We start from the raw sequence: 14414 nt of genomic DNA, 5'->3' as shown, positions 1-14414 counted from the left end.
AAGGGAGATAATAAAGATTACATCAGAATACTACAAAGTTGTAATCATCAGGACAGTATGGTACTGGCACAAGAACAGACACTCAGATCAATGGAACCAAAAAGAGAACCCAGAAATGGAGCCACAAACATATGGCTAACTAATCTTTGACAAAACAGGAAGGAATATCCAATGGAATAAAGACAGTCTCTTCAGCAAGTGGTGCTGGGAAAACTGGACAGCGACATGCAGAAGAATGAACCTGGACCACTTTCTTACACCATACACAAAAGTAAACTCCAAATGGATGAAAGACCTAAACATAAGACAGGAAGCCATCAAAATCCTCAAGGAGAAAGCAGGCAAAAACCTCTTTGATCTTGGCTGCAGCAACTTCTTACTCAACACATCTCTGGAGGCAAGGGAAGCAAAAGCAAAAATGAACTACTGGGACCTCATCAAAATAAAAAGCCTCTGCACAGTGAAGGAAACAATCAGAAAAACTAAAAGGCAACTGACAGAATGGGAGAAGATATTTGCAAATGACATATCAGATAAAGGGTTAGTATCCAAAATCTGTAAAGAAATTATCAATCTCAACCCCCAAAAAACAAAGAATCCAGTAAAGAAATGGGCAAAAAACATGAATAGACACTTCTCCAAAGAAGACATTCAGATGGTCAACTGACACATGAAACAATGCTCCACATCACTCATCATCAGGGAAATATAAATAAAAACCACCATGAGATACCACCTTACACCTGTCAGAATGGCTAACATTAACAACTCAGGCAACAAGAGATGTTGGCGAGGATGCAGTGAAAGAGGATCTTTTTGCATTGCTGATGGGAATGCAAGCTGGTGCAGCCCCTCTGGAAAACAGTATGGAGGATCCTTAAAAAATTAAAAATAGAACTACCCTACGACCCAGCAATTGCACTACTAGGTATTTATCCAAAGGATATAGGTATGCTGTTTCAAAAAGACTCATGCATCCCAACGTTTATAGCAGAACTATCAACAATAGCCAAAGTATTAGTAATAGCCCAAATGTCCATTGATGGATGAATGGATAAAGAAGATGTGGTACATATATACAATGGAATATTACTCAGCAATCAAAAAGAATGAAATCTTGCCATTTCCAACTATGTGGATGGAACTAGAGGGTATTATGCTAAGCGAAATTAGTCAGTGAAAGAAATACAAATATCATATGACATCACTCATATGAGGACTTTAAGACACAGAACAGATGAACATAAGGGAAGGGAAGCAAAAATAATATAAAACCAGGGAGGGGGACAAAACATAAGAGACTCTTAAATATGGATAACAAACAGAGTGGTACAGGAGGGGTTTGTGAGGGGGATGGGCTAAATGGGTAGGGGGCATTAGGGAATCTACTCCTGAAATCATTTTGCACTATATGCTAATTAATTTGGATGTAAAAGTAAAAAATAATAAAAAAGAAAATAAATATTAGAGCAGCAATAAACCATATAGAAGCAAAAAACCCAGTAGAACATATTAATTAAACTAAATCATGGTTCTACTTAAAACAATACACAAAACTGATACCCCCTAACCAGACTTATCAAAAAGAAAAAAGGAAGGACCCAAATAGATAAAATCACAAATGAAAGAAGAGAGATCACAACCAACACCATAGAAATATAAACAATTAGAATATTATGAAGCATTTTCATATTTCATTTTCAAATATTATAAAACATTTCCAAGCAAACTGGGAAATCTGGAAGAAATGGACTAGTTCCTGGAAACTCATGCACTACTAAAACTCAAACAGGAAGAAATAGAAAATTTGAACAGACCCATAACCAGAAATGTATTGAATCAGTAATAAAAAATATGTAAACAAAAAGTGTCCTGGGCCAGATGGATTCCCAGGGGAATTCTACTAGACATTTAAAAAAGAGTTAATACCCATTCTTTTCGAACTGTTCCAAAAAAATAGAAATGGAAAGAAAAATTCCCAACTCATTTTATGAGGCCAGCATAACCTTGATTTCAAAACCAGATAAAGACCGCACTTTGAAGGAGAATTACAGGCCAACATCCTTGACGAAACTGAATGCAAAAATTTTCAATAAAATACTTGCAAGTCGAATTCAACAGTTCATTGAAAGAATTATTCACCATGATTCAGTGAGATTTATTCCTGGCTGTAGGACTAGTCAAATATTTGCAAATTGATCAATGTGATGTACCATATTAATAAAAGAAGAAATAAGAACCATATGATTGTGGCTGCCCACTGAAGAAAAAGTTCCCAGACACCAGACTGAGCAGACATGCAAGACTACCTCTGAGAGAGAGCACAAGCAGCAGCAGACTGCACATAGCCTTTATTTTATATTTTCTCAGATATGAATATCAAAAGATATCAAAGCATGGAAAGAGAATGAAAGTATCTTCAGACATTAACCACACATGCACCTGGTGGCTAGGTGAAGGCATGAAGGGAGTAAATGCAGTTTCAAGGAGTATCAGGGAGTTACAGAAGATTTTGTATCTAACTGTCCTCTGGAGGGATCATGGGGTCCTGTATCTCATAATGATATCATGTTCGACAGCCTTGAGACCAGAACATTGCTGATGTTTCAGCTATTGTCCAATTCACCCTCCAGGGCTTACAATATATTCTCTAGAAATAACTCCACATATGATCCTGTCAATAGATGCAGAAAAAAAATTGACAAAATATAGCATCCATTCTTGATTACAAGCCTCAAGAAAGTAGGGATAGAGGGAACATACTTCAACATTATAAAAGCCATATGTGAAAGAAACACAACTAATATTCTCAATGGGGAAAAACTGAGAGCTTTCCCCCTAAGGTCAGGAACAAGACAGGGGTATCCGCTCTCACCACTGTTCTTCAACATAGTACTGGAAGTCGTAGCCTCAGCAATCAGACAACAAAAAGAAATAGAATGCATACATATTGGCAAAGAAGAAGTCATTCACTTCGCAGATGACATGATACTCTACATGGAAAACCTGAAAGACTCCCCCTAAAAACTGATAGAACTGATACATGAATTCTACAAAGTTGTAGGATAGAAAATCAGTGTACAGAAATCAACTGCATTTCTCTCGTCCAATAATGAAGCAGCAGAAAAAGAAATCAAGGAATCGATCATACTTCTTTTCTAATTCTGATACCTTTTTATTTGTTTTTCTTCCCTAATTTCTCTCCCTAGGGCTTTCAGTACAATTTTGTATAAGTGTGGTGAGAGTGGGCAGCCTTGTCTTGTTCATGACCCTAGAAGAAAAGCTTTCATCCTTTTACCATTGAATATGAGTTAGCTGTGAGTTTTTCATATATTGCCTTTATTATGTTGAGATGTGTTCCTTCTAATCTTCATTTGTTGAGTTTTTACCATGAAGTGACTTTGAATTTTGTCAAATGCTTTTTCTCTATCTATTGAGATGATTATATGATTCTTTTATTTCATTATCTTAATGTGATATCACATTGATTTATTTTCCTACCTTGAACTGTCCTTGCATCCCAGAGATATATGCCCCTTGATCATGGAATGATCCATTACTGTGCTGCTGGATTCAGTGTTCTAGTATTTAATTGAGAATTTTTCCATATATACTCATCAGATATATTGGCCTGTGGTTTTCTTTTTTAGTAATGTCCTTTTCTAGTTATGGTATCAGGATAATGGTGGCCTTGTAAAATTAGTTTGAGAGTGTTCACTTCTCTTTAATTTTTTGGAAGAGTTTGAAGACTGAAGTTAATTTTTGTTTAAAGGTTTGGTATAATTTATCAGTGAAGCCATATGGTCCTGGGCTTTTCTTCATTGGAGATTTTTAAATACTGATTTAATTTCCTTACCAGTAATTGGTTTATTCAGATTTTTTATTTCTCCCCAGTCTTGGTAAGTTGTAGGTCCCTAAGATTTTTTTTTATTTCTTCTAGATTGCCCAGTTTGTTGGAATATAGTTATCCATAGTAGTCTGTTATGATCATATTAATTTCTGTGATATCAGTTGTGATGTCTACTTTTTCACTTATAATTTTATTGATTTGGGTCCCTTCTCTTTGTTCTTGGTTAGTCTAGCTAAGGGTTTGCCAAATTTTATCTTTTCAAAGAACAAATTATTAGTTTGGTAAATCTTTTCTATTGTTTTATGTTGTTATTTCATCAATTTCTGTTCTAATCTTTATTATTTCCTTTCTTACACTAATGTTGAGCTCAGCTCATTCTTCTTTCTCTAGTTCTATAAGGCATAGAGTTAAGTTGTTTACTTGGGATCTTTCTTTCTTCTTGATGTGTTTTTGTCTCTGGGCTTTTGTTGTATCCCATTGATTCTGGTATGTTGTTTCCATTTTTTATGTCTCAAAAACTTTTTAATTTTCCCTTTAATTTCTTGTTTGATCTATTGGGTTGTTCAGGATAGTATTATTTAATTTATGTGTGTTCATAAATTTTAAATTTTTCCTCTTCATATTGATCTTTAGTTTCATGCCATTGTGGTCAGAGAAGACACTTGCTATGATTTCCATCTTCTTGAATGTGCTAAAACTTATTTTGTGGCTTAATGTATAATCTATCCTAGAAAATGATCCATGTTATCTTGAGAAAAAAATTAATATTCTAAATAATAGCTGAAAATGTCTCAAATCCAGGGAAGGAAACAGACATTCAGATTCAGAAGGCACAGAGATCCCCCAACAAAATCAACACAAGGAGGTCCTCAACAAGGTGCATATAACTGAAATGGCAAAGTTGCACAAGAAAGTGGTTACACACAAAGGAATTTTACAAGCAGCACAAGAAAGCAGTTACATACAAGGAAAACCCCATAAGGCTATCAGCATATTTCCTAGCAGGAACTTTACAGGTCAGGTGCAAGTGGCATGATATATTCAAAGTGCTGAAAGGAAAAAAGCTGCAACCAAGAATAGAAGGAGAGATAAAGAGTTTCTTCTTATTTTATTTTAAATAAGCCAAATTTAAAGGATAAAATAAGCATAATTTAAAGGAATTCATCACCATTAAACTAGCCTTATAAGTAGTGTTAAAGGGAGTTCTTTGAGTGACAAAGGAAGGCCATCAATAATAGTAAGAAAATTATAAAAGGGAAAAAAATGCAACAGGTACATGCAAGTATAAAACAGACAGTAGATTAGGGGCGCCTGAGTGACTCAGTCGGTTAAGCATCCAATTTCAGCTCAGGTCATGATCTCACAGTTCGTGGGTTCGAGCCCACATCGGGCTCTGTGCTGACAGCTCAGAGCCTGGAGCCTGCTCCAGATTCTGTGTCTCCCTCTCTCTCTGCCCCTCCCCTACTTGTACTTTCTCTCTCTCTCTCTCTCTCTCTCTCTCAAAAATAAATAAACATTAAAAAATTTTTAAAAAGACAGTAGATTAATCATTTAGAAAACCAGTACCTAGGTAAAACATGAAAGAAATTATATCTATAAAAATCAATTAAGAGATACACAAATTAAAATAATATACAGTGTAACATGTTCATAAAATGTGGGAGGCGTTAAAAGTTTAGTGCCTTTGGGGCGCCTGGGTGGCGCAGTCGGTTAAGCGTCCGACTTCAGCCAGGTCACGATCTCGCGGTCCGTGAGTTCGAGCCCCGCGTCAGGCTCTGGGCTGATGGCTCGGAGCCTGGAGCCTGTTTCCAATTCTGTGTCTCCCTCTCTCTCTGCCCCTCCCCCGTTCATGCTCTGTCTCTCTCTGTCCCAAAAATAAAAAAAAAAAAAAAAAAAAAAAAACGTTGAAAAGTTTAGTGCCTTTAAAATGGGTTTAAACTTAAGTGACCTCAAATCTAATAGAGACTGCTATAAGCATAGGATATTATATACAAACTTAATGGTAACCACAGATCAAAAACCTGTAATATATATGCAAAAAATAAGGGTAAAGGAATTCAAGCATATCACTAAAGAAAGTCATCAAAACACAAGGGAAGAGAACAAGAGAAGAAAGGAACAGAGAGACACTACAAAAAGCACTGTAAAACAAGGAACAAAATGAAAATAAGTACATGCTTATCAAGAATTACTTTGACAATAGATGGATTAAATGTTCCAATAAAAAGACATAAGGTGACAGAATGAATAATAAAATAAAGAGACCCATCTGTATGCTGCCTACAAGAGACTCATTTCAGTTTTAAGACACATGCAAATGGAAAGTGAAGTGATGGAAAAGCACATATAATGCAAATAGAAGTGAAAAGAAAGCTGGGTTAGCAATACTTATATTAGACAAAATAGACTTTAAAGCAGACTGTAGCAGGAGACAAAGAAGGACACTAAATAGTCATAAAGGGAACAATCCAATGAGAAGATATAAAACTTTTTAATATTTTGCACCTAACATGGAACACTCAAATACATAAAGTAACAATTAACAGACATGAAGGAAGAATTCAATAGTAATACAATAGCAAGAGACGTTAACAGTCTTCTTGTATCAATAGGTAGATCATCTAGACAAAAAATAAAAATAAATATAAGGGTGTCTGGATGTCTCAGTCGGTTAAGTGTCCGACTTCAGCTCAGGTCATGATCTGGTGGTTTGTGAGTTTGAGCCCCACATTGGGCTCTGTGCTGACAGCTCAGAGCCTGGAGCCTGCTTCAGATTCTATGTCTCCCCCTCTCTGTGTCCTTCTCATGCTCATGCTCTGTCTCTCAATAATAAATAAATGTTAAAAAATTTAAAAAAAAATAAAAAATTATATATATATATATATATGTGTGTGTGTGTGTGTGTGTGTGTGTGTGGCTTTGAATGACACGTTGGACCAGATGGACCTAGCAGATACATTCCATCCAAAATCAGTGGAATACACATTCTTTTGAAGTACATGGGACATTCTTCAAAATAGATCACATGTTAGGCCACACAACAAGTCAACAAATTCAAAAAGATTTAACTCATATCATACATATATTTGACCACAATGCTGTAAAACTAAAAGTCAACCACAAGAAAAAATCTGGAAAGAACACAAATATATGGAAGGTAAATAGCATGCTATTAAACAATGAATGAGTCAACCCAGAGATCAAAAAGAAAATTTAGAAAAAATACATGGAGACAAATGAAAATGAAAACATAATGGTCCAAAATCTTTAGGATTCAGCAAAACTTGTTCTAAGAGGGAAGATTATAGCAATGCAGGCCTAACTGAAGAAGCAAGAAAAATTTCTTTTTCATTCATTCATTCCTTCATTCATTCATTCATTCAGTGTGTGTGTGTGTGTGTGTGAGAGAGAGAGAGAGAGAGAGAGAGAGAGAGCAAGTGCACAAGTTGGGGAGGGGCAGAGAGAGAGGTAGAGAGAGAGAATTCCAAGCAGGCTCCACACTATTAGTGTGGAACCTGATGTGGGACTTGAACTCAGGAGCCATGAGATCATTACCTGAGCCAAAATCAAGAGCTGGATGTTTAATTGACTGAGCCACAGAGGCACCCCAATGTAAGACAACTTTCAAATAAACAACTTAACCTTACACTTAAAGTAACTAGAAAAAGAACAAAGGTAAAATCCAGTAGAAGGATGAAAATAATGAAGATTAGAACAAAAATAAATGAAATAGACACTAAAAAAAATAATAGATCAATGAAACTAGGAGGTGGTTTCTTAAAAGATAAAAAAAATTGATAAACCTTAGGCAGGCTCATAAAAAAAGAGAGAGAGGACTCAATAGAATCAGAAATGTAAGAGGAGAAATAACAACCAACACTACAGAAATAAGCAAGGATTGTAGGAGAATATAATAAAAAGTTATATGCTAACAAATTGAACAACCTAGACAAAAATGGGTAAATTCCTAGAAACATCTAACATCCCAAAACTGAATAAGGAAGAAATAAATAGAAAATTTGAACAGACCAATTACTAGCAATGAAAATGAATCAGTAATTAAAAAACTCCCAACAAACAAATGTCCTGGACCAGATGGCTTCAAATATGAATTCTACCAAAATTCAAAGAAGCATCAACACCTAATTATCTCAAGGTCTTCCAAAAATTAGAAGAGGAAGGAGAGCTTCCAAATTCATTTTATGGTGCCAGCACTACCCTGATACCAAAACCAGATGAAGACACTACAAGCAAAGAAGACTACAGGCCAATATCTCTAATAAATATAGATGCAAAATCCTGCACAAAATATTAGGAAATAGATTTAGTAATACATTAAAAAACCATTTACCATGATCAAGTCAGACTTATTCCTGAAATGTGAAGGTGGTTCAATATTTGTAAATCAATCAGTGTGATTCATTACATTAACAAGAGAAAAGATCAAAACCACATGATCATTTCAATAAATGCAGAAAAAGCATTTGACAGGGTACACTTAGTCATGATAAAACGTTTCAACAAAGTGGTTTAGAGGGAACATACCTCAAAATAATAAAGGCCAGAAATGAAAAATCCACAGATAACATCATACTCGAAGGTGAAAGCCTATGGGCTTCTCCTTGTAAGATCGAGAGAAAGACAAGGATGTTTAATCTTACTACTTTTATTAAACATAGTACTTAAAGTCCTAGCCACAGCAATCAGACCAGAAAAAGGAATAAACAGAACCAAATTGGTAACGAAGAAGTAAAGCTTTCACTATTTGCAGATAGCATGATATTCTATATAGAAAATAGTAAAGACTCTAAAAATGACTAGAACTGATAAATTCAGTAAAGTAACAGGATACAAAATAAATATACAGAAATCTGTTGCAATTCTATATACTAATAATGAGGTAGCAGAAAAATAAATTAAGAAAGCAATCCCATTTACAATTGCATCAAAAATAATAAAATGGCAAGCAATGAACTTAAGCGAGGAGAAAAACCTGCATGCTGAAAACTATAAATCATTGATGAGAGAATTGAACATGACACAAACAAATGGACAGATGTTTCATGCTCATGGATTATGAGAATTAATATGGTTAAAATTTCCATACTACCCAAAGCGATCTACAGTTTAATGCAATTCCTATCAAAATATCAACACCATTTTTCAAAGAACTAGAACAAATAATTCTAAAATTCTATTGATCCACAAAGACTCTGAATAGCGACAGCAATATTGAGAAAGAGCTGGAGGTATCACAGTTCCAGATTTCAAGATATACTACAAATCTGTTGTAATCAAATCTGTATGGTACAGGCACAAAAATAGACACAGAGATCAATGTAACAGAATAGAGAACCCAGAAATAAATCTACAATTGTATGCTCAATTAATTTATGACAAAGGAGACAAGAATATATAATGTAAAAAAAAACAGTCTCTTCAACAGAGTGTGTTGGCAAAACCGGACAGCTACATGGAAAAGAATGAAACTTGACGACTTTGTTACACCATACACAAAAATAAACTCAAAATCGATTAAAGTCCTAAATGTGAGACAGGTAACTATAAAATTCAGAGAAGAAAACATAGGAAGTAATCTCTTTGATATCAGTTGTAGAAACATCTTTCTAGACATGTCTTCTGGGGCAAGGGAAACAAAAGCAAAGTTAAACTATTGGGGCTACACTAAAATAAAAAGATTTTGCACAGTGAATGAAACTACCAACCAACAAAAAAGGACAGCCCACTGAATGGGAGAAGATATTCGCAAACGATATATCCGTTAAGGGGCTAGTATCCCAAACATATAAAGAACATACAAGTTAACACAAGAAAAACAAATAATCCAATTAAAAATGGGCAGAAGACATGGAAAGATACTTTTCCAAACAAGATACATAGATGGCCAACAGACACATGAAAATATGGTCAACATCACTCATCATCAGGGAACTGCCAATTAAAACCACAATAAAATATCATCTCACACCTGTCAAAGTGGTTAAAATAAAAAAGATAAGAAATGACAAATGTTGGTGAGAATATGGAGAGAAAAGAACTATCATTTTCTGTTGGTGTAAATTCAAGATGGTGGAGCCACTGTACAAAACACTATGGAGATTCCTTAAAAAATTAAAAATAGAATTAACATATGACCCAGTAACTCCACCACTGGGTATTTACCCAAAGAAAATGGCAACACTGACTCCATATCCAGAATGGAATGTTACTCCGCCATAAAAATAAAGAAATCTTGCCATTTACAACAACATGGGTGGATCTAGAAGGTATAATGCCAAGTACCATAGGTCAGTCAGAGAAAGACAAATACCATATGATTTTACTCACATGTGGAATTTAAGAAACAAAAAAAATGAATTAATAAACAAAGAGACAAAACAAACAAACTCAGATTCTTAAATATTGAGAATTAACTGGTGTTGCCAAAAGGGTGGTGGATGAGTGAACAGGTGAAGTAGATTAAAGGGATTAAGAGTACACTTAATGTGCTGAGCACTGAGTAATGTACAGAATTGTTGAAATGTTACATTGTACACCTGAAACTAATGTAACACTATATGTTAATTATACTTGAATAAAAAATTTAAAAATACTGGCCTACAATCTTTAATGTTATAATCGTCATGAAAGTAAAGCTTCAGGAACTGTTTAGTGAAAGAACTTAAACTGGTATGAAAACCAAATGCAGTGTGTCATTTAAACGGCTATGAAAACCAAATGCAGTGTGTGGTTATTAATTGGATCCTTTTACTGTGAAGGATATTTCTGGGAAAATGGGGAGACTTGATTTGAGATCTGAAAAATAGGTGGTTGTGATATAGCAATGTTAATTTCCTGATTTTGATGGTTATATTGTGGTTATATAGGAGAATGCCCTTTATTGTAGTAAATAAAAAATAAAATATTCAGGCTGATGAAACATCATGCTGGCAACTTACTCTCCAGTGGTTTAGGAGGAAAAAAAAATTTGGCCTATACCTCTATACTTGCAAATGTTCTATAGGTTTGGCATTATATATGCATGTATGTGTATAAAGGGAAGGCACCATACTGGTAGTGGATTTGAAAATCAGACAGACAGACCTAGGTGTGATTCTTGACTTTTATCACTTAGTTGTATGACACTGAACCAGTTATTTAACTTTCCTGAATCTAAGTTTTCCTATTTGAAGTATGAGGATAACTACAGTTACATTTTCACTGGGCTTCCATTGTAGTTACATGAGAAATGACACCATGGTCATCATCATCATTGTTCCTAATACTAAGAATTTGCTCCATGCATTGAATTTAGTGAAGTACTTGTCAAACTCTCTAATGAAGGATTAGATATTTTTTAAAAACTTCATTCATCATTGAATTACTAAAAAGGAATTAAATACAAATACAAGTCTATATTTTCATTAGTTAACAAATATGAAATTATATGCTAATGTATATGACAACAGGTATTATAAGAAAAAATTAATTATAAAACTTGTATATTATGCATTGAAAATGTAAATATAGGCAATTAATGGTTACTTGAATAAAATAGTGTTTACTAGATGCCTATATGCACACTTTGAAAGACGCTGTGTATATCAATATCTAAAATTTTTTTTTTTAATTTTTTTTTTCAACGTTTTTTTATTTATTTTTGGGACAGAGAGAGACAGAGCATGAACGGGGGAGGGGCAGAGAGAGAGGGAGACACAGAATCGGAAACAGGCTCCAGGCTCCGAGCCATCAGCCCAGAGCCTGACGCGGGGCTCGAACTCACGGACCGCGAGATCGTGACCTGGCTGAAGTCGGACGCTTAACCGACTGCGCCACCCAGGCGCCCCAATATCTAAAATTTTTAATGTAACAAATGAGATTGCTTCTGGCTAGTTAATTTACATGATCTAGGCTATATTGTTGCCAATGCTACTTGCAAGGAATAATGTATATGTGATTCATTCTATGTTTTGTTTTAATAACAGAGTAGAGAAATATTTCTCATATAAGTATGTTAACATGAGTAAAAGAAATTTTAAACCAATTTCATCAAGGTCAAGTTATTCACTTTTAACTTTTATCCAAAATGAAATGATGTTATTTCAAAATTGATTTTCTAGAGTCCGTTGATAGCCAGTTCCAAAATTTTAACCTGTAAAATCATAGTAAAATAATCTTTCAATGAAAGAAATGGATTTATTTTAATTTGTGTTTTAGTTGGTAAACTGGTTTTAAAATATCACATGTTGTAATGTGGTCCTACTGAGCATGACTACAACACAGCTTGCATCAAAACGACTCATCACATTAGTTCAACACCTGAGCTAGAAAATATCCTGTTCAATGAGACAAGCGCTTTCTAGGATATTTTGACAATTTGAACATGGTTACAGTTTGTAAACTCAGTTTCTTTTTGTTGTTATTGTTTTAGTCTTTTTTTTAAATAAAAAATTAAATTAAAAAAATTAAATTCAAGTTAGTTAACATACAGTGCAGTCTTGGCTTTAGGAGTAGAACCCAGTGATTCATCTCTTCATATGACACCCAGTGTTCATCCCAAAAAGTTCCCTCCTTAATGCTCATCGCCTATTTAACTCATCCTCCCACCCATCTCCCCTCAGCAACCCTCAGTTTGTTCTCTGTATTTAAGAGTCTCTTATGGTTTGCATCCCTCTGTGTTTCTGTCTTATTTTTCTTTCTCTTCCCCTATGTTCATCTGTTGTGTTTCTCAAATTCCACATATGAGTAAAATCATATTGTATATTTCTTCGACTGTCTTATTTCCCTTAGCATGATACCCTCTAGTTCCATCTACATTGTTGCAAATGGTGAGATTTAATTGTTTTTCATCACTGAGTAGTATTCTTATACACACACACACATATGTGTGTATGTATATATATGTATATACATATATATGTGCGTATATATATATATATATATATACACAAACACACATACAATACCACATCTTCTTTATCCATTTATCAGTTAATGGATATTTAGTCTCTTTCCATACCTTAGCTATTCTTGATAGTGTTGCTGTTAACATTGTGTTACATGTACCCATTATAATTAGTGTTTTTGTATCCTTTGGAGAAATACCTAATAGTGCAATTGCTGGGTCATAAGGTAGTTCTCTTTTTAATTTTTTGAGGAACCTCCATACTGTTTTCCAGGGTGACTGTACCAGCTTGCATTCCCACAAACAGTGCAAAAGGGTTCCCCTTTCTCCGCATCCTCATCAGCATCTGTTGTTGCCTGAGTTGTTAATTTTAGCCATTCTGACTGGTGTGAGGTGGTATCTAATTGTGGTTTTGATTTGTATTTCCCTGATGATGAGCAATGATGAGCATATTTTCATGTATCTGTTAGCCATCTGGATGTCCTCTTTGGATAAGTGTCTATTCATGTCTTCTGCCCATTTCTTCACTGGATTTTGTTTTTTGGGTGTTGAGTTTGGTTATTTCTTTATATATTTTAAATACTATGTCATTTGTGCATATGTATTTGTCATTTGTACATATCTTCTCCCATTCTGTCAGTATCCTTTAGGTCTTGTTGATTGTTTCCTTTGAAGTGCAGAGCTTTTTATCTTGATTAGGTCCTAATAATTAATTTTTGCTTTTATTTCCCTTGCCTCTGGAGACATGTCTAGTAAGAAGTTGCTATATTCATCTCACCATGGACTGGGAAAAACCATCAGTACATTACCAGCACTGGTTCAAAGGCTACATTTTGAGTATCACTGATTTAGTGTTTTGGATGAATTAACTTAAGAAATAATGTATGTAAAGCACTCAGCACAGTGAGAGTTACAGTAAGTACTTCAATAAGTATAGCTACTATTCATGTTAATATTGTTATACTTAAAAAATATATAGAATGTTCATGAACTTGCATGTCATCCTTGTGCAAGGGCCATTCTAATCTTCCCTATATCATTCCAATTTTACTGTATGTGTTGCCAAAGCGAGCACTCATGTTAATATTATTAATATTTTCTAAAATTTTGACCACCAAGCCTCAAAGCCTTTTCTCAATGGGAAAACATTTTTCAGTAATTAAGAGGTACACAGGTTCAAATTCAAGTACTGCCCACAGAGCACACAAATAGGAGATGTCCACTGTACTATCCATTCAAAAGCAGATTCTGTCCTTGCAAAAAGACAAGTACAAGCCTGCATCATTAGTAACACTCGTCTGGGTATATAGTCTTTACCTAGTTTTGGTGCAGACTTCTTCCAGGAAATATCTGTCATGCCCTATTACAAACAATTATGATGTTAACAAAGCACCAGCAAAGGGGAACATAAAGCTTAAGTAGTCTATTCAGGGTGTTAACCACTGAATCTTCATTTCCAGGAAACATGCAAAACTTCAGCTAATTCAGGGAGTTCTTGATGCTCACCTTCATATCTTTTCCTTTTACTGGGGTTATTTGAACACAGGTGCCGATATTTTTAAATTGCCTAATGGCTGCAGGGTATCTCATGAAATTACAAAATTGATTGAGTTCATTTTCCAGAAAGCAGATTGGGCAAATGAACTTGATTCTAGGTCT

At 34.6% G+C, this 14414-nt stretch overlaps 1 non-coding gene across 1 annotated transcript; it reads right to left on the bottom strand.

Annotated features, from left to right (window-relative positions):
• Positions 1 to 13722: 13722 nt before the first annotated feature.
• Positions 13723 to 13830, bottom strand: LOC131503273 (U6 spliceosomal RNA). Its single transcript, XR_009257376.1, has one exon. It is a non-coding gene; the product is annotated as a U6 spliceosomal RNA (small nuclear RNA).
• Positions 13831 to 14414: the final 584 nt, after the last annotated feature.

This window comes from Neofelis nebulosa, chromosome X (assembly GCF_028018385.1).
Source record: "Neofelis nebulosa isolate mNeoNeb1 chromosome X, mNeoNeb1.pri, whole genome shotgun sequence".
Classification (NCBI taxonomy): domain Eukaryota; kingdom Metazoa; phylum Chordata; class Mammalia; order Carnivora; family Felidae; genus Neofelis; species Neofelis nebulosa.
This window is presented reverse-complemented; position numbering and strand designations above follow the sequence as displayed.